The sequence below is a fragment of the Taudactylus pleione genome, unplaced genomic scaffold, assembly GCF_031769625.1.
Source record: "Taudactylus pleione unplaced genomic scaffold, aTauple2 ptg000105l, whole genome shotgun sequence".
NCBI lineage: Eukaryota > Metazoa > Chordata > Amphibia > Anura > Myobatrachidae > Taudactylus > Taudactylus pleione.
In genome coordinates this window covers 9788790-9813394 of record NW_028284507.1, presented here as the reverse complement: position 1 = coordinate 9813394, position 24605 = coordinate 9788790, and the positions used below count along the sequence as shown (strand labels likewise).

Below are 24605 nucleotides of genomic sequence, written 5' to 3'. Positions count from 1 at the left end.
AGGCTCTAGCACTGTGCCAGAGTCTGGTGCACATGCGAAGGTATATATACATACCAGGGCTCGAAGTGAGCCGGTATACGGCGGTATGCCATACCGCCACTTCAGCCAGCAACCCCTGCTGCAGCGATGGAAACAAGAGAAGCTTCCTCCGTATTATGTGGAGATGTGTCCCTCTGGGGACACATCATTAAGCAGCGCTGGGCAGGCATCGAGTGACAGGTTCCGGCGGGCCGACGGCAGAAAAGACGCGGCGCCCGGCGACAGTACACAATCCCCGGCCCCGGTCGTGAACCAATCACAGACCGGCGGCCAAATAAAGAGGTTAATTGGCGGTGGCCATTAGCCAATCACGGCTTGCGGACCAGCAGCCAATCAGAATCAGCTATGTGGCTGTTTCTGATTGGCTGCCGGTCTGTGCTGTGATTGGTTCACAGCCGGCACTAGGTACAAATCGCCCTCGCAACTTCCCCGGCGCTCCATCCCAGCGCTAATCAAAAGTGTCCTGATGATGCAACGCCCGCCAGAGCCCACTGCCAGCTGGTGGACTGGGACAAGAAGCCGGACTCTGCCAACTCCGGACATGGAAATAAAGGTACAGGGGGGGGGAGGAGAAAGAATAAGGCAGTGTTAGGTGCAGCGTGTGGGAGAGGGAAGCAAGTAGTGAGGGAGAGGGAAGCAGGTAGTGTGGAGTGCAGGGTGTGGGAGTGGGGAGTAGGCAATGTTAGGTGCAGGGTATAGCAGTGGGAAGCAGGTAGTGTGGAGTGCAGGGTGTGGGAGTAGGCAATGTTAGGTGTTGCAGTGGGAAGCAGGTAGTGTGGAGTGCAGGGTGTGGGAGTAGGCAATGTTAGGTGTAGCAGTGGGAAGCAGGTAGTGTGGAGTGCAGGGTGTGGGAGTGGGGAGTAGGCAATGTTAGGTGCAGTGTGTGGGAAGCAGGTAGTGTGGGGTGCAGGGTATGGGAGAGGAAAGCAGGTGGTGTGGGAGTGGGAAGCAGATAGTGTGGGGTGCAGGATGTGGGAGCTGGAAGTAGGCAATGTTAGATGCAGGGTGTGAGTGAGGGAAGTAGGCAGTGTGAGATGCAGGGGTTTAGATAAAAGCAGAGACTGAATCTTATTATCAAAATCCCTAAAGCTTGGGGAGTGGGGTTCAATTAAAATTTCCATACCCCCACTTCAAAATTTCCACTTCGACCACTGATACATACACCAGTGTATATACAGTACACAAACTAATTTGTGAAGGTTATTAGCCGTTCCTTTATAGTACATAGTTTTCAGCTTAGATTTTGTGGTTCTGCAGAACAGGACAATATGTAATAAACCCTAATCTAGGAATTAGATGAATATTTGTAACATGATCTTAAAGCGATTACAGAGATGAGGTTTTATTTAGGAACTTATAGGAGACGATTGATAGTCAAGGTGAGCCCAGGTTCATGCAATGCTCATGCCAGCTCTTGGCATCAGGACTGTGTGTTCAAGACTTGTGATTAGTGCCCCACCTCAGCAGCTAAGAAAGAAAGAAAATTATATTGTGCTCCACCCAAATAACATCACCTTCATACGTGGAGAACGTGTACAGTAGGGTACAACAGGGAGGGAGTGTACACACAAGATTTCCATTGTGTACTGTACTTAGCTTGGCACAGCCAGATCAAAAACTAGAAGTTCATAAAATCCTACACCCAAATGGGGAATATAACAAATAATCAGGGGGCAGCTTTGAAAGTTTTGTTAAATAAATGACTTATTTAAAACATCATTATGGACTTTTGACCCCAGTTGCTAAGGACTATTGGGTGTGGAAAATATGTATATACAGGTTTTGTAGGTGTACCAGAGTTTCAGGGCACACCAACAAATGCCCCGAGACAATAATCAGCCCAATTGCTTAACCAGTGTAGTGGTTTAATTGGTGTTATATGAGATACAGCCGTACTCACTGTTATACACTGGTTTGATAGAGCGGAGCAGGGTGATATAGAACTCACCAGCCAGTGAGTCTATCTGGTGACCAGGTAGCGGTACAGCGATGCTGGTAGGTGTTGTGGGTGTCGGTAATACCAGAGTCTCTCTAGAGCTAAGTGGGAGACTACTGTCAGGTTTCGGATTTGTCTTGGGCTCTAGACTAGGGTTATGGGGCAGGTCTGGCTTGAGGAGTAAAGAAACAGGTCATAAAAAGCAGTCAATGTATTACACACTAGGGGGTAAATTTACTAAAGTGAGCATTTTTAGAAGTGAGTTTTAAAAGTGATGTTGCCCATAGCAACCAATCAGATTCTAGCTATTATCTTCTAGAAGGTGCTAGTGAAATGTTAAGTAGAATCTGATTGGTTGCTATGGGCAACATCACTACTAAAACTCACTTCTAAAAACTCTCACTTTAGTTAATTTACCCATAGGTGTATTTGCATTCTGCAATGAGTGAGGACTACTAGTAGAGAGAGGTACTGCACACATGTAACTGCAGATGCTAGCAGGAATAGTATCCTGAGGTATGAGAGGAGTAATAGGCATACAGGGTAGTATGCAGACTGTAATGAATACTGGCCCTGATTCAGACCCGCTCGCAGGTCTGAAGGGCGTTTTTTTTTTTTTTTTTTTCAGGCTGGCCTCCTGGCCGCTCGCTAAGCTGTGGGTGACCACCCACAGCTTTAGCGAGTGGCCAGGTGATGGTCGCGACCATCGGGGCTTGCGACGAGACCCTTGTGGTAGGGTCTCGTCTGCCGCAAGTCCCAGTGAGCTTCCGGCTCTAATAGAGCCGGAAGCTCACCACTGACATCACTCGTGATGTCAGTGGAGCCACCACCAAATGGCAGGCGTTCCTTCGGGAATGCCTCCGGTTGGCCAGCCACCCCCCCCCCCCCCGACCCGCCTACCAAACGGGGTGAGCTGTCGATCAATATCGACAGCCGCCCCTTATGGATGCGAGCGCCGGAGAGAATGACTTCTCACTCGCCCCGGGGCTCGCACACTGCCCGGCCATCGACCCGCTTGCGAGCGCATAGCACTTGCGAGCGGGTCTGAATCAGGTCCACTGTGCGATCATAAGCAATCTGAAGTTAGCAGCACATGATGGTAATGCAAGTGGTAGCTGATAGCACACGATGGTAGATGCAGGTGGTAGCTGACAGCACTCAATGATAATGCAGCATGGAAGCAGAGAGCACACTTATGTAAATGGAGTTGTGAAGGGTACCGGACTGATAGCAGTTATTGATTCCTAAGAGTCGCTATTTAGTGCTGCAAGTCGCTTAACAAAGAATTGCTTACCAGTCCAATTGTGTGGTTCCAAAGCACAAAAAGTTATTTATGTAAACAGGGAAAGCTTTAACAATTAGAATAAAAAGCAATAAAAATAGTACGGCTGATACATACGCTTTGCGCTACTGGTCCCAGTATGCAGTATTTCAATCCTGAACCCTAAGGTCACCGTCACCCAAAGAAATGGAGAAATTACTGCATACTGCACCCAGCTCACAAGCCTATATTCGGTACAGATTACAGAGACAACAAAGGCACGTAATAACAGATTCTCATTGGTTCTTGCTTCAGGTCACTCTGGTCATTGGTTAGTTCATATGGTGTCATTAGGGGTATGTCTCAGTTCTCCAACAGCTTCTTTGTGTAGTTTTCCCGCTGAAGAAGTAGTTAAACTGACTACAGACACTTCATACAAAATGTTAACATGCTAACCAATAACTCCCTATAGTTCATAACTTGCGGACACATGATGGGATCTCCTTGCCAATAGTACCGGAGATCTGCAAATGAACAGGGATTTAATATAATACCAAACATGAAATGTCTACTATGTTCTAAACCTTAGATCTTATTTACATACACATTTCATCATAATTACTTGTTAAAAAGACCTTTAATAACTCTCTTTATTAACTTATTGTAAATAGGAACCATTATATACATATGTGTTCGCATATGTGCGTCTGTGCATTGATGTAGGAAATGTTCATATGTATTTATGTGAGGACGCATGTGGGCGTCTATATGTACGCATGTGGATACACAAAATAGCGTCTATGTGTAAGCATATGTCTATGTGTGTGCATTAAGTGAATCAGTGTATGTGTGTGGTGGGTTCGCAATTGTGCGCATTGGATTGCGCCGACGCAGAGTAGCGTTCATCAGACTATAGACGACCAAATCATCAGATAATAATTGTACATCGATCATACTCAATTATTGGCTTCGACACAGCGGTGACTGATGGAGCACACTGCTTGTAAAATAAGAAACGCTGAGGACCAGACTAATTGCAGTGGTGATCGGAGATGGAGCACACTGCTTGTGATGTAGTAGCGCTGAGTACAGAATTAAAAGTGCATAATGGAAGGTACACTAGTAGAGTGTAACAGGTACTTCGGGCTGGTAATGATGTGCGCTAGGAAGACTGTAGATGAGACTGCAGACTGGTAATGATGTGCGCTAGGAAGACTGTAGACGAGACTGCAGACTGGTAATGATGTGCGCTAGGAAGACTGTAGATGAGACTGCAGACTGGTAACGATGTGCGCTAGGAAGACTGTAGATGAGACTGCAGACTGGTATTGATGATGTGCGCTAGGAAGACTGTAGATGAGACTGCAGACTGGTAACGATGTGCGCTAGGAAGACTGTAGATGAGACTGCAGACTGGTAATGATGTGCGCTAGGAAGACTGTAGATGAGACTGCAGACTGGTAATGATGTGCACCAGGCTAGTAGGCTGAAGAGGAGACTGCAGGCTGGTGATGATGTGCACCTGGTAGTCTGTAGCTGAGACTGCAGAAAAATAGGCGATGCACTCTGGTGTAGCAGGCATGGGGCTAAATGTAATACGGCGAGAGTTTAGAAAATGTGAGTGTAAACTCTGAAGGTGCCCACACACATAGCGATATTTTACCCGATCTGGCCGATTCCGACACATTGGAATGACAGATCATGTAAAATATGCCAAAATCGGGAGGAAATCGGGAGTCCCCACTCACGATCACGATGCGATGTCCCCGCTGGTCACACATCGCATCGTCAGATCTGCCGTGCAGTAGGGCAGATCTGACAATCTAGGATACAATACACAGTGAAAAGTCTGCATGCAGGAGAGATCGTTTGAAGATTGGACACCAAAATGTGTGCAGATCGTGTGCAGATCATGTGCAGAGCTGCCGGGGAGAGTTTCAAGGGAAATCGTACATAAATCGTACACATTGGCTGATCGTGTGCACATCAGTATGTGTGTGGGCACTCACACTTTTTAAACTCGGCCAATGTAAGAAGGTCTGAGAAGATGCAAACTCATATGTTTTTCAGACTCAAAAAACTCTCACGATTTAAACTCTCATCCAGATGTTTTCCCATTTTGAAAATACAACTCAACCAATGCGATAGTGTGAGAGTTTACTGCTAAACTCTCAAATTTTCTATTCTCTCACCCTATTACATTTGGCCCAAGGTCTGATCTCGGTGAGGAATTTAGGAAGCCGGAAGCCAGAAGAGTCAGAGACACTGATGTGCACAATGGAGTGACCATAGGGCAGACAGCAGTGAATAACCGTAGATGGAGCACACTGCTGAACTGGAGAGAACAGGCAGGAGAATATACAGTGGAATGTATATGCAGGAGACAAAAGAGTAAGTGGGCCTGACTCTGACCCGCTCGCGAGCGCTGTACGCGTTCCCATGGGAACGCCTACCGTCTGGGTTCAGCCCCACTGACATCACTAGTGATGTCAGTGGGAGTGATTTTGGCTCTGATAGAGCCAAAATCACTCCTGGGCTTGCGGTAGCGAGACCCTACCGCAGGGTCTCGTCGTAAGCCCGATGGTCGCGACCATCATCATGGATGCTCGCATAAGCTGTGGGTGGTAACCCACAGCTATGCGAGCGTCGAGGAGGCCGCTCCAATGTTAGGTAGGGGGGCCTTGATTCAGAGCGAGCGCTCTGGTCAGAGCGTCCGTCTCTGAATCAGGCCCAGAGAGCAAGCTACTGAGACAGAAACCAGGAACTCCTTGAAGACAAGTTGAACTGGTACTAAGCAAGTGCGAGAGATAGATTTACGAATGGTCATAGGTTGACCGGGTCACATACTTACCTACTCTCCTGGTTGTTGTGGCAGGCTCCCAAATTTTTGGGTAGCCCCCTGCCCCCTGGAAGAGTATCTGGATATCCCACATCCCTCTTCCTAGTGAAGTGGGCAGGATGGGAAAATAATTGTCGGAAGTCGCAGCATAATTGTGGTATGGAGGAAGTAGGACTAAACAATGTGAAAACACATCATTTAGCCCCGCCCCCTCATGATTCTCTGATTCCCAGCAGTGTTCCGTGATGGGGACGGGGCCTAATGACATGCTGTGTCTCCTCTCCGTGCATCTCCTGGGGAGGAAATATTCAAAATTGGTAAGTATGCCGGGTCATGTGAGCACTGTAGCTGGAGTCTGATTGGATTAGGTTGAATCACTTGATGAATCCAATATGGCTGCACGCATGTTACTGGAGGATCTGTAGGAACAGAATTGCTGCTGATTAATATGCTGCAGCAGACCAGGATAAGTGCAAGTGACTGCAATATGTGAGCGGCCGAGGGTTATGTGAGGTTAAGAACATGAATTGTGAAAACTAGTATCTCCCACTGTGACACTCAACACAGTGACAAGATGGCGCCGAGCATGCACAGTAGCTAAGTCTGGCGGCCATCTTAGAAAAGGGAATGAAACCTCCCTGGAGAAAGAAAATGGAGTGTGCACAGCAACGATTTCCACTTTCAACAACCCCCCCCCTTGCAACAAGCTTCACCATGTTACACAAACATTCAAGCAGAGCTTCTCTATAGCAACCTGTAAAAGAAAGAGGGTTAAGCGCATATGAAAAAATCAACATATCATGTGTTTCTGATCCACTCTTCAGTAAATACATCAGCAAGTGACTATTCACAGACAGCATGGACCACAACAATAGTCTATTGACCCATGACCTCAGAACTGCTGTCACTCTTATGATTCTTGATGTCTTCCTCACTTGTGACCTTTAAATCTTGCAAAGTCTCTTTGTCTATCTTGGATTTCCATTCACACCAATCAGACCTTGGGCCAAATGTAATAGGGTGAGAGTTTAGAAAATGTTAGAGTTTAACAGTAATCTCTCACACTTTTTAAACTCGGCCAATGTAATAGAGTCCGAGAAGATGCAAACTCGCATGATTTTCAGACTCAAAAACTCTCACGATTTAAACTCCCATCCAGATGTTTTGCCATTTTAAAAGTACAACTCGACCAATGTGATAGTGTGAGAGTTTACTGCTAACCTCTCACATTTTCTAAACTCTCACCCTATTACATTTGGCCCTTTGACTTTGGCTTCTGGATGTCTTGAGGCTTACTGAATGCAATTTTTGAGAGTTCCTCATCATACCACTTATTTGGCTTGACGATATTTGATCTTCTTTGATGTTGTTGAACGTTCACACTTGTAGCCTCTGGTTCAGGTACATCTCCAGCTGCTGCCATGTCCAGTGGACCATACTTGTTCTGCATATCAACTTCTAACTTTTCTGTAACTTACGCTGTTTCTTTTAATGCTTGATTTGACAACCTTTCCGGTACTAGGATTCCATAATCTGTAGCATTAACTTTCATGGCAATAGGCAAGCATGATGCACTTTACTGATTTTGAATCCAGCTTGTGTCTTATTTCTTTTGGTATATGTACATAGGCTTTACTTCCAGTAGATCTGAGATGCTTTACACTTGGTTTTCTCTTTGATCACACTTCAATAGGTGTAATGTCCTTTAGGGCAACTGTAGGAGAATGTTTGTCAAGATACTGTAAACTGCCGCAAACACAGCTTCTGCCCAAAACTGTGTTTTAAGGCTGTAAATAGAATAAGGATCCCTCCAGTAGGTGCAAGATGAAACAGCTACACAGTAGCCACTCTGAGGGAATGTATGAAAAAGGACATCTTGGACCAGGCATGCATTGATGGTTCTCCCTGCAAGAGTCACCCACACCCCACTAACACATTATTTATCACCATCACCCCTACCACCCAGGCATAATACACAAAAGGCAAACTTTAGCCTGCACCTATTAGTTAATCTTAAGGAGAGAGCACTGTGACTCTCAAGATAACTAATTAAATAATTCACTCCACTACAGTCTAGCCTTTTCTCTGACACCTATATTTCCCTGCATACATAATAACATCTCACATAATTTTCATATAACAGTACTATTTATTTTACACCGCATATCAAATACACAAACATTATCAACACACAGATTTGATAGTACATCTGAAGATCGGACACACAGATAACCTAGGTGTAGCACTCTACCAACTGCCCAACATTGTAGTACATTTAAGGTATACATGACAGCTTCAGCCTAGAGCAGCTACCAAATCCTTGTCACAACACCATCAAGTGTGGGTCACTCCCAACAAGTATTCTGCCCAAAACTGCTAGTCTAGGTTTGTGTCATTTAGCATGCATCTTGCTTTCTCCACTAGTATACAGTTTGCTTGTTCACTTACACAATCTTTCTCAGGAGTATAGGCAATGGTCAATTGATGCTCTAGTCCATGTTTTGTCAAGAGTAACTCCACCTCTCTGTTTAAATATTCTCCACCAACATTATCAGAACTCAGGGTCTTGAGTCTGTGTACGGTTCGATTCTCTAGTCTCTGCAAGTAAACTTGATTCTCTAGTATCTGCAAGTGTTAGGATCCACAGGTAGTGAATCATTTTGGTGGCAGTTCCCAGCCTTGGTTACTACTGGAGATTGCATCTAATCCTGTCTGTGTGTTTTTTCCCAGGTGCTATTAATCGTCTGCCTCTCTGCAGATCTCAGGTGCACACCAGCCTGTGATCAGGAATTTCTCTCTGCTGGAGACGGCTCTGATTGGGTCCTGCATCTCTTAAATTAAAGCCAGCCCTGCACTCTTTGCCAGTTATACTGTGTACACAGCAGAACACTGATTGTTCCCCAGCTTCCAAGCTGCACCAGCGCACAGACGTTCTCCTGGCTTCCAAGCCGCTCAGTGCATAAACTGTTTCCCGGCTCCCAAGCCGCAACATCGGCCGCCGGCCACTCTACTGGCTCACCAGCCACACCATCGGCACATTGCTGCACCAACGGCTGCCAAGCTGCATTATCGGCTCCCAAGCCGCAACATCGGTCTCCAGCCACTCTACTGACTCACAAGCCACACCATCGGCACCTTGCCGCACCAACGGCTCCCAAACGGCATCATCGGCTCACAAGCCACAACATCGTCATCCGGCCACTCTACTGACTCACCAGCCACACCATAGACTCCCTAGCCATTTCATCAGTGTTCAGCCGCATCATCTGTGTTCAGCCACACCGTATGTACTTTGAACTATTCCTTTATACATGCTAGCCCATATTTTGTGACAATAAAGTCACTAACTTTGATTTCACCCTACGTCTTCTGGTGTCACTCTCCTTAAGGTATTCTGGTCGTCTGGATCCCCAGACAAAAGTAACAGTAAGTAAACCACAATATTCTTTTCTACTTCAAATTCCTCTCTAATGAAATAAGCGTGTAATTCTTTTTAAGTCATCCCTAAATGTCACAAAGTATCTGTATCCAGGGCTGGATTAAGGGGGGGCGACAGGGGCGGTCGTCCCTGGGCCCCCACACATGGAGGGGCCCCCACTAGCAGCGGTGCGCTGTCTGCGCCCTCCGCTAGTGTCCCCTCCGCTAGTGTAGTGTAGACCCTGCAGTGAGCGCGGCCACACTACACAGTGACATACACACAGCCGCCGGCGGCAGCTGTGTGTATGTTACAGCAGCCGATGAGAGTCACACAGACTCTCATTGGCTGCTTCGTCAGCTGAGGGAGCCGGCTGGAGCTTACACATGAGTTCCGCCTTCCGGCTCCCCCCCGCAGCTGGTGATGATGGGAGAGACGTCATGACGCTGATGCCTCTCCCATCTGTGCAACAGAAGAGCCGGGACTTGCGTCAGGAGCAGGGATTCAGGTAAGTTTATTTTTTGTGTGTGCGTAAGCGTGTGGGGCAGCACCGTCACTGCATAGGGGGGAGCGCTACAGGCGTCCCTGTATAGGGAGGCCACTTCATGGGGGTACTGTATAGGGGTGGTGTGCTACTAGGGGCAATGCATAGGAGGAGGGGGCTACTACTGGGGGCACTGTATAGGGGTGGTGTGCTACTAGGGGCAATGCATAGGGGGGGGCTACTACTGGGGGCACTGTATACCGGGGGACTACTACTGGGGGCAGAGCATGGAGGACTACTAGTGGGGGCACTGTATAGGGGAGGACTACTACTGGGGGCAGAGCATGGGTAGACTACTACTGGGGGCACTGTATAGGGAGAACTACTACTGGGGGCAGAGCATGGGGGGACTATTACTGGGGGCACTCTATAGGGGGGACTACTACTGGGGCAGAGCATGGGGGGACTACTACTGGGGCAATGTTTTTGGGGGAATACTACTGGGGGCACTATATAAAGGACACTGCATAGGGGAGATTACTACTGGGGGCACTGTATAGGGGTGGACTACTACTAGGGGCAATGGATAGGGGGGAACTACTACTAAGGGCAATGCATAGGGGGAACTACTACTGAGAGCAATGCATAGGGGGGACAACTACTGGGGGCACTGCATAGGGTGGACTACTACAGGGGGCACTGCATAGGGGGGACTACTACAGGGGGCACTGCATAAGTAGCACTGCATAGGGGGGACCATTACTGGGGACATTGCATAAGGGGCACTTCTACAGTGGGAATTGCAAGAGGGGCATTAAGGTGAATAGAAAGAAAAAAATCCTAGGGTGATGAGAAACGGTGGTATATAGGGGCCCCCACAAGTTTGTTGCCCAGGGGCCCACACAGATCTTAATCCGGCCAAATCTGTATCCACTTACTGACTTTACTTTTATTGGACCACACACATCTGTATGCACTATCTGAAGTGAAGCTGTAGCTCTGCTTCCTGACATGGGAAAAAACTTTGTTTTCCGGATATACAGCTCTCATATATGGGTTTTTCGTCACTGACCATCCCATTCAGTAGATTTTGAACACTGTTTTATTCACTGTGACCAAATCTCCTGTGCCAGAGTTCCAGTGACTGTGACAGTTGTCATCACTGCATAACAGTTCTGTTCATCTAGGACATATAATTGCAGACACCTTGTGCCTGTAGCTGTGACGGTCCCACTTCTGTTTTGCACAATGCACTTTCCCTTAGCAAAGTGAATTATGCTAAAGGACTTTAGTTGTCCCTACTTTTGTAGCTGTAAGCATTTGATTGCCAATACCTTTAATTGTGATAGGGTCACAATTGGTAACTTGGTGAACTATTTCTCAATGCAGCTGAGATACCTTGTTACACCTGAATCAATGTATCAACAATCTATTCTGCTGTTATCTGTAGCACTCAGGGCTGATTAATCTTTGCCATTGCATTTCTTGGTTTGTATAGGATTCACACTCTGGCCCTGATTCAGAGCCGGACGCTCTGACAGCGCGCTCGCTCTGAATCAGGGCCGTCCCTCTGAATTTAAGAGCGGCCTCCTGGCCGCTCGCATAGCTGTGGGTGACCACCCACAGCTATAGCGAGTGGCCAAAATGATGGTCGCAATGGTCAAGACCATCGCGACCATCGGGCTTGCGACGAGACCCTTGCGGTAGGGTCTCGTTGCCGCAAGCCCTGGAGTGCTTTTGGCTCTATCAGAGCAAAAAGCACTCCCACTGACATCACTAGTGATGTCAGTGGGGCCGGCCCCAGACGGTAGGTGTTCCCATGGGAACGTCTCCGTCAGGGCAGCCACGCCCCCGGCACGCCCACCAAAGGGGGCGTGCTGTCAATCACCATCGACAGCACGCCCCCTTTGGTGCGAGACCCACAACGACGGCTTGGCCATCGTTATCCGGGTCTCGCGCATGCGCACAACGGAGCCGCCTCCGTCGTGTGCATGCGCACTTGGCCAACATCGACCCGCTTGCGAGCGCTCAGCGCTTGCGAGCAGGTCTGAATTAGGCCCTCTGGTGCTTGCAAACAAATGCTTTGTGACTTATCTTGTGACAATTGTAGCACTTGAACTTGAATTTTCTAAATCTTTCCGTTTTTGGGGTCTATTCATCATCACTTAATTTCTTCAAAAGCAGTTGCAAATTAACATTTTCACCTACTTTTGTATAAATTAAGTGTCACTCATTCACCATACATGTAACGCAGGAGATATCACAGATACAATTCTCATCCAATAATTTCCACAGTCCCCATACTTTAGGAAGGGGATGTAGAAATTATGCAATTCATCAAGTTCCAAAAAAGCATTTTTTTCAGAACTTGAGTACGTAACTGTACATTATCCTGAGATCACACCGGAGACGGGATGCGGTGCTGGCAGGAGAGCGCAGGGAGAGGGGACACTAGAAACAGGCTGCGGAAAGGGGAGTACAAGGAGAGGGGACACCAGGAACAAGCAGCGGGCAGGGCCGGATTTACCGCTAGGCAACCTAGGCAGACGCCTAGGGCCCGGCGGGTCCACCGGGCCCCCCGGAATCCGACCCTGGAGAGAACCTGTATTTGGAGCGGCTGCTGCTGGCACCTGCCGGCGAGAGGACACACAGCAGCAGCACGAGCCCTGCCCCTACCAGATGGGAGGAGGAGGCGGAGTTTCAGGACAGGGACGCCGGCTGACAACACGCTCTCTATTCAGGAGGAGCACTGCTCCGTCAGTGCGACGTGACGTCAACTAGTCACGTCGCAATTATACTCACTGGGAGGTGATGGAGCACGAGGATCCACGTAGGAGCAGGACAGGTCCGCTGTGCAAATGTCCCCGGACCCGGCCAGCAGGTAAGTTTCCTGGAGCCAGCGGGGAGGACAGAAATGTGCTGTGAGAGGTGAGGGAAGGGGAGGGGAGAGCCGTCTGAGCTGTGCTGACAGAGGAGAGAGGGGTCAGTAATGTGAGGATAGAGGGGAGGGGGTTGTCTGTACTGAGAGGGGTCAGTAATGTGAGGAAAGGGGGTCTGTGCTGTGAGGGGTGGGAGTGGTCTGTTGAGGGGAAAATATGAGATATGGTAAGAACTTACCCTTGTTATCTCTATTTCTACGAAGTCCATAGGGTTCCACAGGATACCTTGGGGTATAGGTGTGACGTCAGTCGCTGGGCACCATAGAGTTAAGCTTTTCAGCCTCCCAGGATGCACTAGGGTCCCCCTCCTATACTCCACCCCCGAGCTAAGGCACCTCAGTTAGTTATCAAGCCATAGGCCGGAGGAGGAGAAGGAAGAGAGAGAAAAAAGATCTGGACACATACAAGAATCACATTCTCACCAGAGGGAGACGGAAAACCGGTGACCAGAGCAAAGCCCATCTGCAGCACAGGTGCGACAGGGCGGGAGTCCTGTGGAACCCTATGGACTTCGTAGAAATAGAGATAACAAGGGTAAGTTCTTACCATATCTCATATTTTCTACTTCAGGGTCCATAGGGTATCCACAGGATACCTTGGGGATGTCCCAAAGCAGTATCCTTTAAGGGTGGGGACGCTCCTGTGCAGAAAGGAGAATCCGCCACCCGAAGGAAGCATCCTGAGAGGCGAAGGTGTCAAACCTGTAATACCTCACGAAGGTATGAACAGAGGACCACGTAGCAGCCTTGCAGATCTGAACTGCCGAGGCACCACGTCGAGCTGCCCACGAAGGACCCACAGACCTAGTGGAATGAGCCTTCAGAGAAGGAGGGACCGGTAGGCCTTCATGAAGATAAGCTTCAGAAATAGCCATACGGATCCAGGCTGCCAAAGTTTGCTTTGAAGCAGGCCAACCCTTTTTACGGAAGCCATAGAGGACAAACAAAGCGTCCGACTTCCTAAACGAAGAAGTGCGGTCAACATAAGTCCTTAAGGCCCGCACAACATCCAAAGAGGCCTCACCCACGGAAAGACCCGGTGAGTTAAAGGCCAGAACAACTATTTCCTCGTTAACATGAAACTGGGAAACAACTTTGGGAAGAAACTCGGGCCGAGTGCGGAGCACTGCCCTGTTCCCATGAAAAACCAAGAAAGGGGGTCTACAAGAAAGAGCCCCTAACTCAGAAACACGTCTGGCCGAAGCAATGGCCAGAAGGAAAACAGTCTTAGCTGTTAGCCATTTAAGATCCACTGAGCCCAGTGGTTCAAACGGCGGTCCTTGGAGAGCCCTCAGGACCACAGCCAAATCCCAAGGCGCCACAGGTGGAACAAAGGGCGGCTGAATGCGGAGAACACCCTGCATAAAGGTGCGCACATCCGGGATTGTAGCAATCCTACGGTGAAACCAGACAGATAGGGCCGAAACCTGTACCTTCAAAGAAGCAAGGCGAAGCCCATGATCTAGTCCCGCTTGCAGGAAGGCGAGAATCCGAGACAGACGAAACTCCCGCGGTGCATAACCTCTCGGTCGACACCACTGGAAGAACGTATGCCACACGCGATGGTATATCCTCGCGGAAGACGGTTTCCGAGCTCGTAACATGGTACGCACCACAGAGCTGGAAAACCCCCGGGACCTCAGCATGGCCGTCTCAACAGCCACGCCGTCAAAGACAGCCGAGTCAGGTCCGGGTGAAGGCAAGGACCCTGAGACAGAAGGTCCGGTCGTAGCGGCAACCTCAGAGGACTGTCCACGGACAGACCCTGAAGGTCTGAGAACCAGTGCCGTCTGGGCCACGCGGGAGCTATCAACAGGAGCGTCCCTCCTTCCTGTTTGAATTTCCGGATTACCCGTGGAAGAAGGGAGACCGGAGGGAACAGGTATGCGAACCGGAACGTCCACCGGACGGACAGAGCATCCACCAGAGACGCCCCTTCGTCTCTTGTGCGAGACCCGTACACCGGCAACTTGTTGTTGTGCCGGGACGCCATGAGGTAGATTTCTGGAAGACCCCACCTGTCCACCAGTAGTTGAAAAACGTCCGGGTGCAGGGACCATTCCCCCGGATGAACGTCCTGGCGACTTAGAAAGTCCGCCTCCCAATTTAGCACTCCCGGGATGAAGACCGCTGATATGGCCGGAAGATTGCGCTCCACCCAAACCAGGATCCGAGAGACCTCTACGAGAGCCGCCCGACTGCGAGTTCCTCCCTGCCTGTTTATGTAGGCCACGGTGGTAGCGTTGTCCGACTGGACCTGCACCGGGCGACCCTGGAGAAACCGCTGTGCCTGCTGTAGAGCACTGAAGACCGCACGGAGTTCCAAGATATTTATTGGAAGCTCCGCTTCTGTCGGCGTCCACCTGCCCTGGAACAAGTGTGGACCCGAAACTGCTCCCCAGCCCCGAAGACTGGCGTCCGTTGTCAACAGGACCCAATTTGGAACCCAGAACGGACGTCCCTTGTTGAGGTGGGTCGTCTGTAACCACCACGCAAGGGACAGGCGAACCTCCGGGGTGAGCACAATCGTCTGGGACTTCAGAGACTGAGGCAGCCCGTTCCACTTGGACAGGATCAGGTGCTGCAGAGGTCTGGAGTGAAACTGGGCGTATTCCACCATGTCGAACACCGACACCATGGAGCCCAGTAACCTCATCGCTGAGTGTAAGGACACCCGGCGGCTGTGCAGGCAACTGCGCATCCTTGACTGTAAAGCAGAGATCTTGTCCTCCGTCACGAAGATCCTTTGCTGTCCCGAGTCCAATAAGGCTCCAAGATGCAGAATCCTCCGAGACGGGATTAGAGTGGACTTCTGCCAGTTGATTAGCCAGCCGTGCCGTTGCAGCAGTGCAATGGTCAGGTCCAAGTGGCGTAACAGGAGCTCTGGAGATCCTGCCACCAATAACAGGTCGTCCAAATACGGAAAATGCGGACTCCCTGCAGCCGCAGAGAAGCCGCCATGACCGCCATCACCTTGGTGAAAACACGTGGTGCTGTTGCCAGGCCAAAAGGTAACGCCCGAAACTGGAAGTGGTCGCTGCGGATTGCAAACCTGAGGAACTGTTGATGGCGCAAAAGAATAGGGACATGCAGGTAAGCGTCCTGTATGTCCAATGACACCATGTAGTCCCCAGGTTCCAGCGCCAGAATGATGGACCGTAGGGTCTCCATCCGAAACTTCGGGACCCGCAAAGACTTGTTGAGTGCTTTGAGGTTGAGAATCGGACGATATGACCCATTGGGTTTCTGTACCAAAAATAGATTTGAATAGAAACCCTGGCCCCTCTGGGAGAATGGAACAGGCACTATAACTCCAGCCTGGAGCATAGTGTGCAATACCTTCCGCAGCTCCGTAGCCTTGTTCCGGTCTGATGGTAGACCCGTGGTGAAGAAGCGAGCCAGGGGTCTGTGCCGGAAGGAGAGGGCGTATCCGTGGGAAACCACCTCCAGAACCCAAGTGTCTGTCGTAGTGGTCGACCAACACTGGGCGAACTGTAGCAGGCGGCCTCCCACCCTGGGATCCCCCAAAGGGAGGCCCGGACCGTCAGGCCGCAGGCTTGTCATCTGGCTTGGGGGCCGGACGTCTGGTACTCCATGCCTGCTTCCGGGGCTTGACCGATTTCTTAGGGCCAGCCTGTCGAGGAAACGACTGTGGTTTGGGCCTGCCCTGGGCCCTAGATGACCAGAACCTAGGAGCAGCGGCCAACGGGAGACAAGCTGATTTGGCTGCCGCCAGCGTGGCCACAATCTTATCCAGATCCGGACCGAAGAGAACTTCTCCGGTAAACGGCAACGCTTCCAGACCTTTCTTGGAATCTGCGTCCGCCTTCCAGGATCGCAGCCACAAGGTGCGACGAGCAGCTACCGCTGCTGAAGAAATTCTAGACACCAGAGTACTAATGTCTAGAGCCGCCTCGTTGATGTAGGTGGCCGAATCACGGAGATTGCCAATCAACTCCGCCTGTTCGGCCGGACAGTCGGATTCAAAAGAAGCCTCTAATGAATCCGCCCAGCGCTCCATCGCTCTGGCAACCCAGCAAATGGCCATAGCCGGCCGTGCTGACCCCCCTGCAAGGGAATAAGCGGACTTCAGGCAGATTTCTACCTTGCGGTCCGTAGCATCCTTAAGGGAGGACATGGATGGCATCGGCAATGTGGCACTATGGACAAGACGGGTCACGTGAGAATCCACCTGTGGAGGGGATTCCCACTTAGCAAAATAATTATCCGCGAACGGATAAGCCACCGCCAGGCGTCTCTGCGGCTGGTATCTTTTGCCAGGTTGTTTCCACGCCTCCTCTAAATGGTCCACCAACTGACCCGAAAGAGGAAAGACTGTGGCATCGCCCTTCACATCTTTGAAAAAGGCATACTTAGATTTAGCCGCTAGGGGAACTTCATCCTCAATCACCAAGGCTGTGCGGACCGCCCGAATAAGTCCAGGAATATATACTTTGGACTTAGCATCAGCGTCCTTAGTATGGAGAGGTTCCTGATTGTAAGGATCCAGAATCTCCCCATCATCAGACGTCCCTTCGTCATCCTCATAAGGAGCGGACAGAGACGCCACCGGCCTTTTATGAGGCCGCATCACAGACTCCCCTTGCAACACATCCGACAAGTGCTGTACAGAACTCGTCAGGGAGTTAACCCACGCTGGCTCCTGAGAACCCGGGAGCGGGGAAATAGGGAGACTGTGGGGTACCACCAATTGTCGTGGGAACCCCTGCCTGGGTGACGACACCACAGACTGCTGGGACAAACCCATCGGAGTAAACGCGGGCTGCGGAGCTAACTGGCCCACTAAAGCTGTTAACGCCTGAGCGAAACAAGCCCAGGGCGGCTCCTGTACCGGTGCTGTAACCGTAATAGGCCGCGCCATGGACAAACACTGCCGGCAAAGGCCCTCCGCGCTACCCTCCGGCTACACTGTAGCCGGAGGGGAAAATCACTTTCAGACATGATGGCACCACGTATGTGACCTCTCTCACCAATTAAGTATTAAATAGGCGAGAGACCACCCTGCAGCACCGCACCGCAAGGGCTTTAGCAGAAAGAACAGGGACAGTAATAAAGCTGACAGTTTAGAGAAAAGTTACAGGCAGCAGCGCTAGCACAGTCACATACAATGCAAAGAAAATCAATTCCTGCACTAACAGCGCTGATCACTCAACTACGCAGACACAGGGCCTGGTAGGACACAGCGCTGCATACACAGACCTGAGCCACAGCGGAGGAGAGGTATGCGGGGGGACCCAGACCACGATGCTTCCGTCCAGCGCTTCCAGCAGCGTTCACCATGCGTTCTGGAGAAGATGGCCGCCGAGGAGCAGAGAGGAGGCTGGCCTGGGGGAGGAGCGCTGCCACAGGACCAGTCGGCAGCATGCAGAGAGGGCTGTGTGCAGCGGGGGAGGCGCCAGCTGTGAGACAGGGAAGGCGCGCTCCCCTGGCATGCATTTAACCCCTGGGACGCCGCAGCGCTACCGCTCTGCTGCGGTCCGCTGTCCCAGGGGGTAGTGGAAAGCGCAGGTTGGTCGCCTGGCTCCACGCTGCAGCCAGTCCCCAGGGAGCCCCCTGCCTGGGGACTTAGGACCATGTGACCAGCAGGGACCCACCGCGGGACCCCGCTGCTTACCTTTGTCCCCCCTTGGATCCGGCCATGGTCCGGAACATCTGGGGTCACCGCTAGCTGTGACCCCAGATGCTCACCAGCATCCCCGGATCGGTACCGGCGTTCTGGTACCGGCGGGGGTGTAGGGAAGACAGCATGGACGTCAGGACTGACTGTCCATGACTCCTCACTGACAGCAGTGACAAATACTGTATGTTCTATGTTAATGACTGAGGTAAATTCATCTGTAATGTTTTCACGTCCACTCCTCTGCAATGCAAGCGGCTCCTGGAAAAGCTGTTATAGCAATAGGAGAAGAATCAATGAGGATGGTAATCGAGGCAGCCATGTTTATAGCTGCATTTAATAAGGCGGTGTAAACTGCAAGCTGCATTGAAGGTTTCTTTTACCGTATGGTTCAAATGTGAATTGTGCTAAAAATGAATCTTTATCAATTTACACTACAGTATTTCAGAAGATATATGACTGACACCGCATGCAGCTCAATAATGAGCTCTGGAAACATACTGTAATAGCATATAAACCAAGTTAACAACACTTGTAAATACAATGTAAGCAATCAGAATCTCAGGAGGTTTCATTATCTTACACACTGTAGTTCATAAGACTGAAGTAAATGATTTTTCCTAGTCCCTGCACTCATTAGATAAGTCCATTGTACCTATAAATAGCCCTTTACAGACAAGTTTATCAATCAAGAACTTTGTTGTCTTTACCCAGCATAGTTTTTTTTTCATCTTTTCAGGCAAGATGAAGAAAGATACATGGAAAACAGATTACTCATATATGCAAATTGTGAAGAAAGCACTTAATTAATTAAAGTTATGTTTAAAAGAAAGTAGAATATTAATATTCAACTGCCAGTGATTCAAGTTAACACATCATTAAGCTTCTTGATCCTGGCCTAGTAGATTTCAATTCCAATTACAGGATGCTTCAAAATGAAACATGTTACGAACAATGAACACCAGAGATAATGGGAAGCGTAACATATTTATACTTCAAATAATATTAAGCTGCTATTTAATTTGTTGTTAATTCCCTTCTCCAATCTTGATTTGTTCTCACTTTGTGCAGTAATTTAATTTCCAATCAGGACTACTTCGGTTTAAATGATGCAAGTTTCTGTATCCCTGAATTTACTAAGCAGCGGGTCAGCCGGCATATACAAACCAATTGGCATTAAGTTGGCCTGCGTTTTGGGAGGGTCAATATACAGAATTTACCATGCATCGATTTTCACAGTGTTTGGAAACCGCCAATGTCCATTTTTAGAGCTTGATCCCACCACAATCCAACTGGTTTAAGGTCCCCCCTAATATATAACCAGACCTAGGTCCATAGTGAAAAAAACAGGGGACAAAGAATTTGGGGACCCCCAGTCTTAGCGCCAACCAGGCCTAGGCTGCTCAGCGCTGGTATCCCTAGGAAAGTGTGGGTAGCTTGAAAACAAATGTGCCCACTGCCCCACTTAGGACAACCAGCCATATGCTGATAGTACAAGGGCTATACCCCCAACCCCTTAAGCAGTGGGGGTGGGTATTATAAATAATATTTTACTGACAAACTAGCCTGGCAGACAGGGGCACCTGTATATAAAACATATGACAAAAAGGCACTAGTTTTTGTTGTAGAAATCACTGTTTTGGAATGGGCCGTCTTTGTTCCATGTCGGTATCACACTGCAGGGAAGGGTGTCTACTTACAGGCTGCGGTGGCTGGGTCGCTGGTGCCATTATGCTGGCATCGTGCCAATGAAGTGAGGACCATCTGTCAGGTCCCTCTGGTTCTGCTCTGCTGCAGTAGGTCTTTGGGGGGGTCTGTTGCGGACACCCTCTTCTTAGCAGCTACAGGTGGCTTTAGTGCTGTGCTGCCTGTTTGGTGTTTTGAGTGCCCTCTGGTGGTCAAGGTATCTCCGTTCTGCACTTCTGCCTGTAACCACAACTTCGGCATGTTTCCTCGTTTTGCACCTCTGCCTGTGACCCCGTCCTAGGTCTGTACCTTTGTTTTGCACCTTCACTAATGACCGTGACCCTGGCTTGCTTCCATCCCCAGCAGTGGAGCTCATTCTTACGAGGCAGCGACATTAATGGCAGATAATTTGCAAACACTGCCATAGGAATGAATGGGAGTGCTCTGATTGGTTACAGTACGGCAGCTTCCATGCTCTGAACAATCACAACGCTCCCATTCATTCCTATGCCAATGTCTCGAATGATTGAAAACTTGAATACCGTAAGTTGTTGGTAAGTGCAGACAGAGAAGGGGGAATGGGGAATCCTATCACTCGAGCTATATAGAGGCTGGGTGCATGCCACTCCCCTTCTCTATCCTGGCACCCACACTATGGCCGTTAGAAGCTTCTGCTCTGCTGCTATATTTGAATGCCTACTGTACATAGGAATGAGTTGTGGCAGTCTAGAACCATGGCATTTGAATCGTCCTTGAGCTTTAAACCTTGTAGGCTGGAATACAAGAACATGCCCAGTGATGGGGCCATTGTGGGATGGCATTTCTAATGCAGAGACAATGGCTGGGTCCAGTGGTGTGACCCATAATGCATCCACTAGGCCATAAATGCTTGTACTCTGCAACAGCTGAGAGGAGTGAAAACAACAGACTCCTTTTCTGGTGATCTCAGTTAGAAATGATTGATTACTCAGCTTATGCCGCAAGCAGTGAGGTGAGACACATGAAATACCATAGGGAGATGAGTACATTTTCCTATATAAGAAATTATGAAAAGCAGGAATACCGGTACAAAAAGGCCGCAGGTTGTTACAATCCACAGCAGTACCACTCTTTCTCCAGTGGTGGTGCTCTCCCAGAGTTGATTTCTCACCAGTGGTGCTTATGCTGGTGCTTCTAACACCAGGGCCGCAACTAGGTAGGGCTGGAGGTGCACGTGCACCAGGTGCACTGCTGCACCCGTCGCCAGTGTCCTCCAGCCCGGGGCCGCAGGGAGGTTCCAAGCCGGACGCCCTCTGAGATTTTACTACCAGCGGGCACCTGGCTCCTTCCCTGCAGTGCCACGATAGCCGGAGTTCTCTCCTGAACTCCAGCTTCCGGCTCTCACCACGGGCACTATGGGAGAGACGGCATGACATCTCTCCCGTAGTTCTGAGGAGCAGACAGGCGAACCAGACGGCGGCGGACGCAGGAGTGGGGTATGTAATTTTTTTTGTGTGTGTAAGTGGCACTACAGGGGCATTACAATGGGGGCATTACCATATGGGCATTACTACAGGGGCATTACTATGGGGCCATTACCATATGGGCACTACTACAGGGGCATTACTATGGAGGCATTACTATATGGGCACTACAGCAGGGGCATTACCATATGGGCACTACTACAGGGGCATTACTTTATGGGCACCACTACATGGGCATTACTATGGGGGCATTACTATATGGGCACTACTACAAGGGTATTACCTCAGGGGGCATTACTATAGGGGTACTGCTGCAGGGAGCATTTCTATGGGGAAATTATTGAATGCAGATTGTAGTGTGATATTAACGACTGAATTTGCATTGCTAATTCAGGCAATATCACAGGGATTTACTACAAATCCCTTGCAGGGACAGAGCTTGTGATAAAGCTCTGTCCCTGCGAATCCCCTCCGCACACTAGTCACGGTATTTTCGGAAAAAATACAGTGACAAAGTGCCCGCGCATGCGCCGACCGGCCGTCGCTGCTACCCCCCCAGTGTTAAGCCCCGCCCCCTGTCGCTAAGCCCCGCCCCTGCAAATTCTACTCCAATTGCCCTGTAATAACTATAGGTGATACTAAAATAATGTGAAAAGGGTGTGAAAACACCCTTTTTCACTTTATTTTAGTCAAAATAATGTTAATAAATAGAGCCCTAAGTGCCAGATTATTAGTTCAAGTTACCAGAAAAGATCCTGTTCCTGGCTACCAGTTCAGCTCCCAGGCTGTTCAGAGTCTGCAGTCTATTACAGCTTCACGCTGTAATGGACTGTATGCACCCTTGCAATCCATGCTCCTCCAGTGAGTATCTGTGGCTGTTCTCATTAGCACATCCACTCCTTTTCATATTACAGGACTTTGCCTTATTACTATGGTTTATTGCATTCCAATTCAAGTCTGCTATCCAGTATACTACATTTCAAGTCAAGTCTGCTACCTTGTATACTATATCGCAAGCTATCCTGTTATATTATATTGCAAATCTGCTAACCTGATATCCTACATTACAAGTTATTCCTGCTCAGCTATTAACCCCTGCCTGCAGTCTTATGTTATTATCTTGTGTAAACCCTGGTCTCTGGTCGGAATCGGTATGTAATGCCAGCTGTCACAATACTGACAGCAGCATCCTGATGGTTGGTATACCGACAGGGGTCGGGTAAGTATACTTATCCTCCCCCCTTCTCCCCGTAGCCCTCCCTTCTTGTAGCCTAACCCTCCCCATTAGTGCCTAAACCTAACCCCCCTTTTGTGCCTAAACCTAACCCTCCACCCTTAGTACCTAACCTTAACCCCCCTAGTGGCCTAGTGGTGCCTAACCCTAACCATCCTCCCTAGGGGTCCCTAACCCTAACCTCCCCCCCAAAAAACCTAATGCTAACCCCAGTATCTAACCTAAACCTAACCCTCCCTCCCCAGCAGCTAACACGAAGGACGCCTCGGACACCTCATTCGGGTAGCCGTCCTTCTGTGTTCCGACGTCGTTATTAAGATGGACGTCGGTATTTCAATACCTATCTTAACTCCCTTGCCAGGATTCAGCCATCGCCATTTGGACCGGAAGCCTTGCAGCCGCCGCTCAGCTGACTACAACCCCTCTGGTCTTTGTCTTACACACAAGCATATAATAATATACCAGCTACTTTTTCGCTTTGCATCACTTCTTTGAAATACACACTTCTAAAGCTGGCCATACACCAGACCAACTTTCCTCCGACCATCCAACTAGTTGGTTGGTTGGAATGAATATCCGGTAATGTATGGAAGCAAATGACAATCAGCAATTTGCAAACACCAGAAAACATGAAAAAGGTTGTTCAGGAAAGTTGGTTAAATCTGTTTGATCTAAACATCTTGTCTGAACATGATTGAAGGAAAGTTGGTCTAGTGTATGGCCAGCTTAAGGGGATCTAAGATGACTCATGACCAGGTGAGTCCTAACACAGCTGTCACTCAATGCATTTGGCAGTGGAGTTAAAAGAAGACAACTTAGACGACCAGCTTGAGGGAGTCCTGAGGTTGTTAAAGCTCCTGCAGCCTAAAAATGGCAGAATTCCAATGGCCCGGGGGGCATATGACACCCTATCCCCCCAGCCCAGCCTGCCCCTGAATTTACATGTAATGCATTGTACGATTCATATGGTTATTATACTACACCAAGAAAAAAACCCTCCAATAAGTCAACCATAGCTGATACAGTTAGTGAGAATTGTGCTGAGCTGAATAATCCATAACCTCTGACCCCTTTTGGAAAATGACTGTCTCATTCCCCAGTCAAAGGTGGCTGTAAAAGAAAAACTATACAATGTATCATCTGCCCACTGTCCTGTGTGATTCCTGTATGCATGAACCTTGTGTGACAAAACTCAGCCTGGCCTGTTGTTATTGCAGACATCAGAGACACGCAACGCCCGCCACAGAATTAGACAGAAAGCATTATTACAATGAGACGGTCACAACCCCCCTGTAACTCATGTATAACAGTCTCTTCCTTGACATCTGACACTGCACATATATGGCCAGATTCAATTAACCATGAAAAGTCCCGGACTTTTCGCCTGTTGTACTTTCCGCCACCTTCACCTGTTTGGTAGGCGAATTTGCAGCTTGGCGTCACCACGTTTCACCATATTCAATTGCAGAACAGGCGAAAACGCAAATAGGCGAATACATAACAGGCGGAAAGTACTGAATAGATTGGAGGAATCAGTCCCCAAAATAAGACACGCTGACACTGGAAATCATTACAGGTGTGTACTATTAGCCCTAATAAATGTACTTTGTGTCCTTAAGTTGTGTTAAAAGCTTTTGAAAAAGTGGTGAAGAATGATAGAAAACAGTATTTT

The 24605-nt window shown here is 49.2% G+C and overlaps 1 long non-coding RNA gene across 1 annotated transcript; it reads left to right on the top strand.

The window, feature by feature from the left end:
* The first annotated feature begins 363 nt into the window (after positions 1-363).
* On the top strand, positions 364-9433 carry LOC148525568 (uncharacterized). Its single transcript, XR_015878272.1, has 2 exons — positions 364-592; positions 8806-9433. It is a non-coding gene; the product is annotated as an uncharacterized LOC148525568 (long non-coding RNA).
* The last annotated feature ends 15172 nt before the right edge of the window (positions 9434-24605 follow it).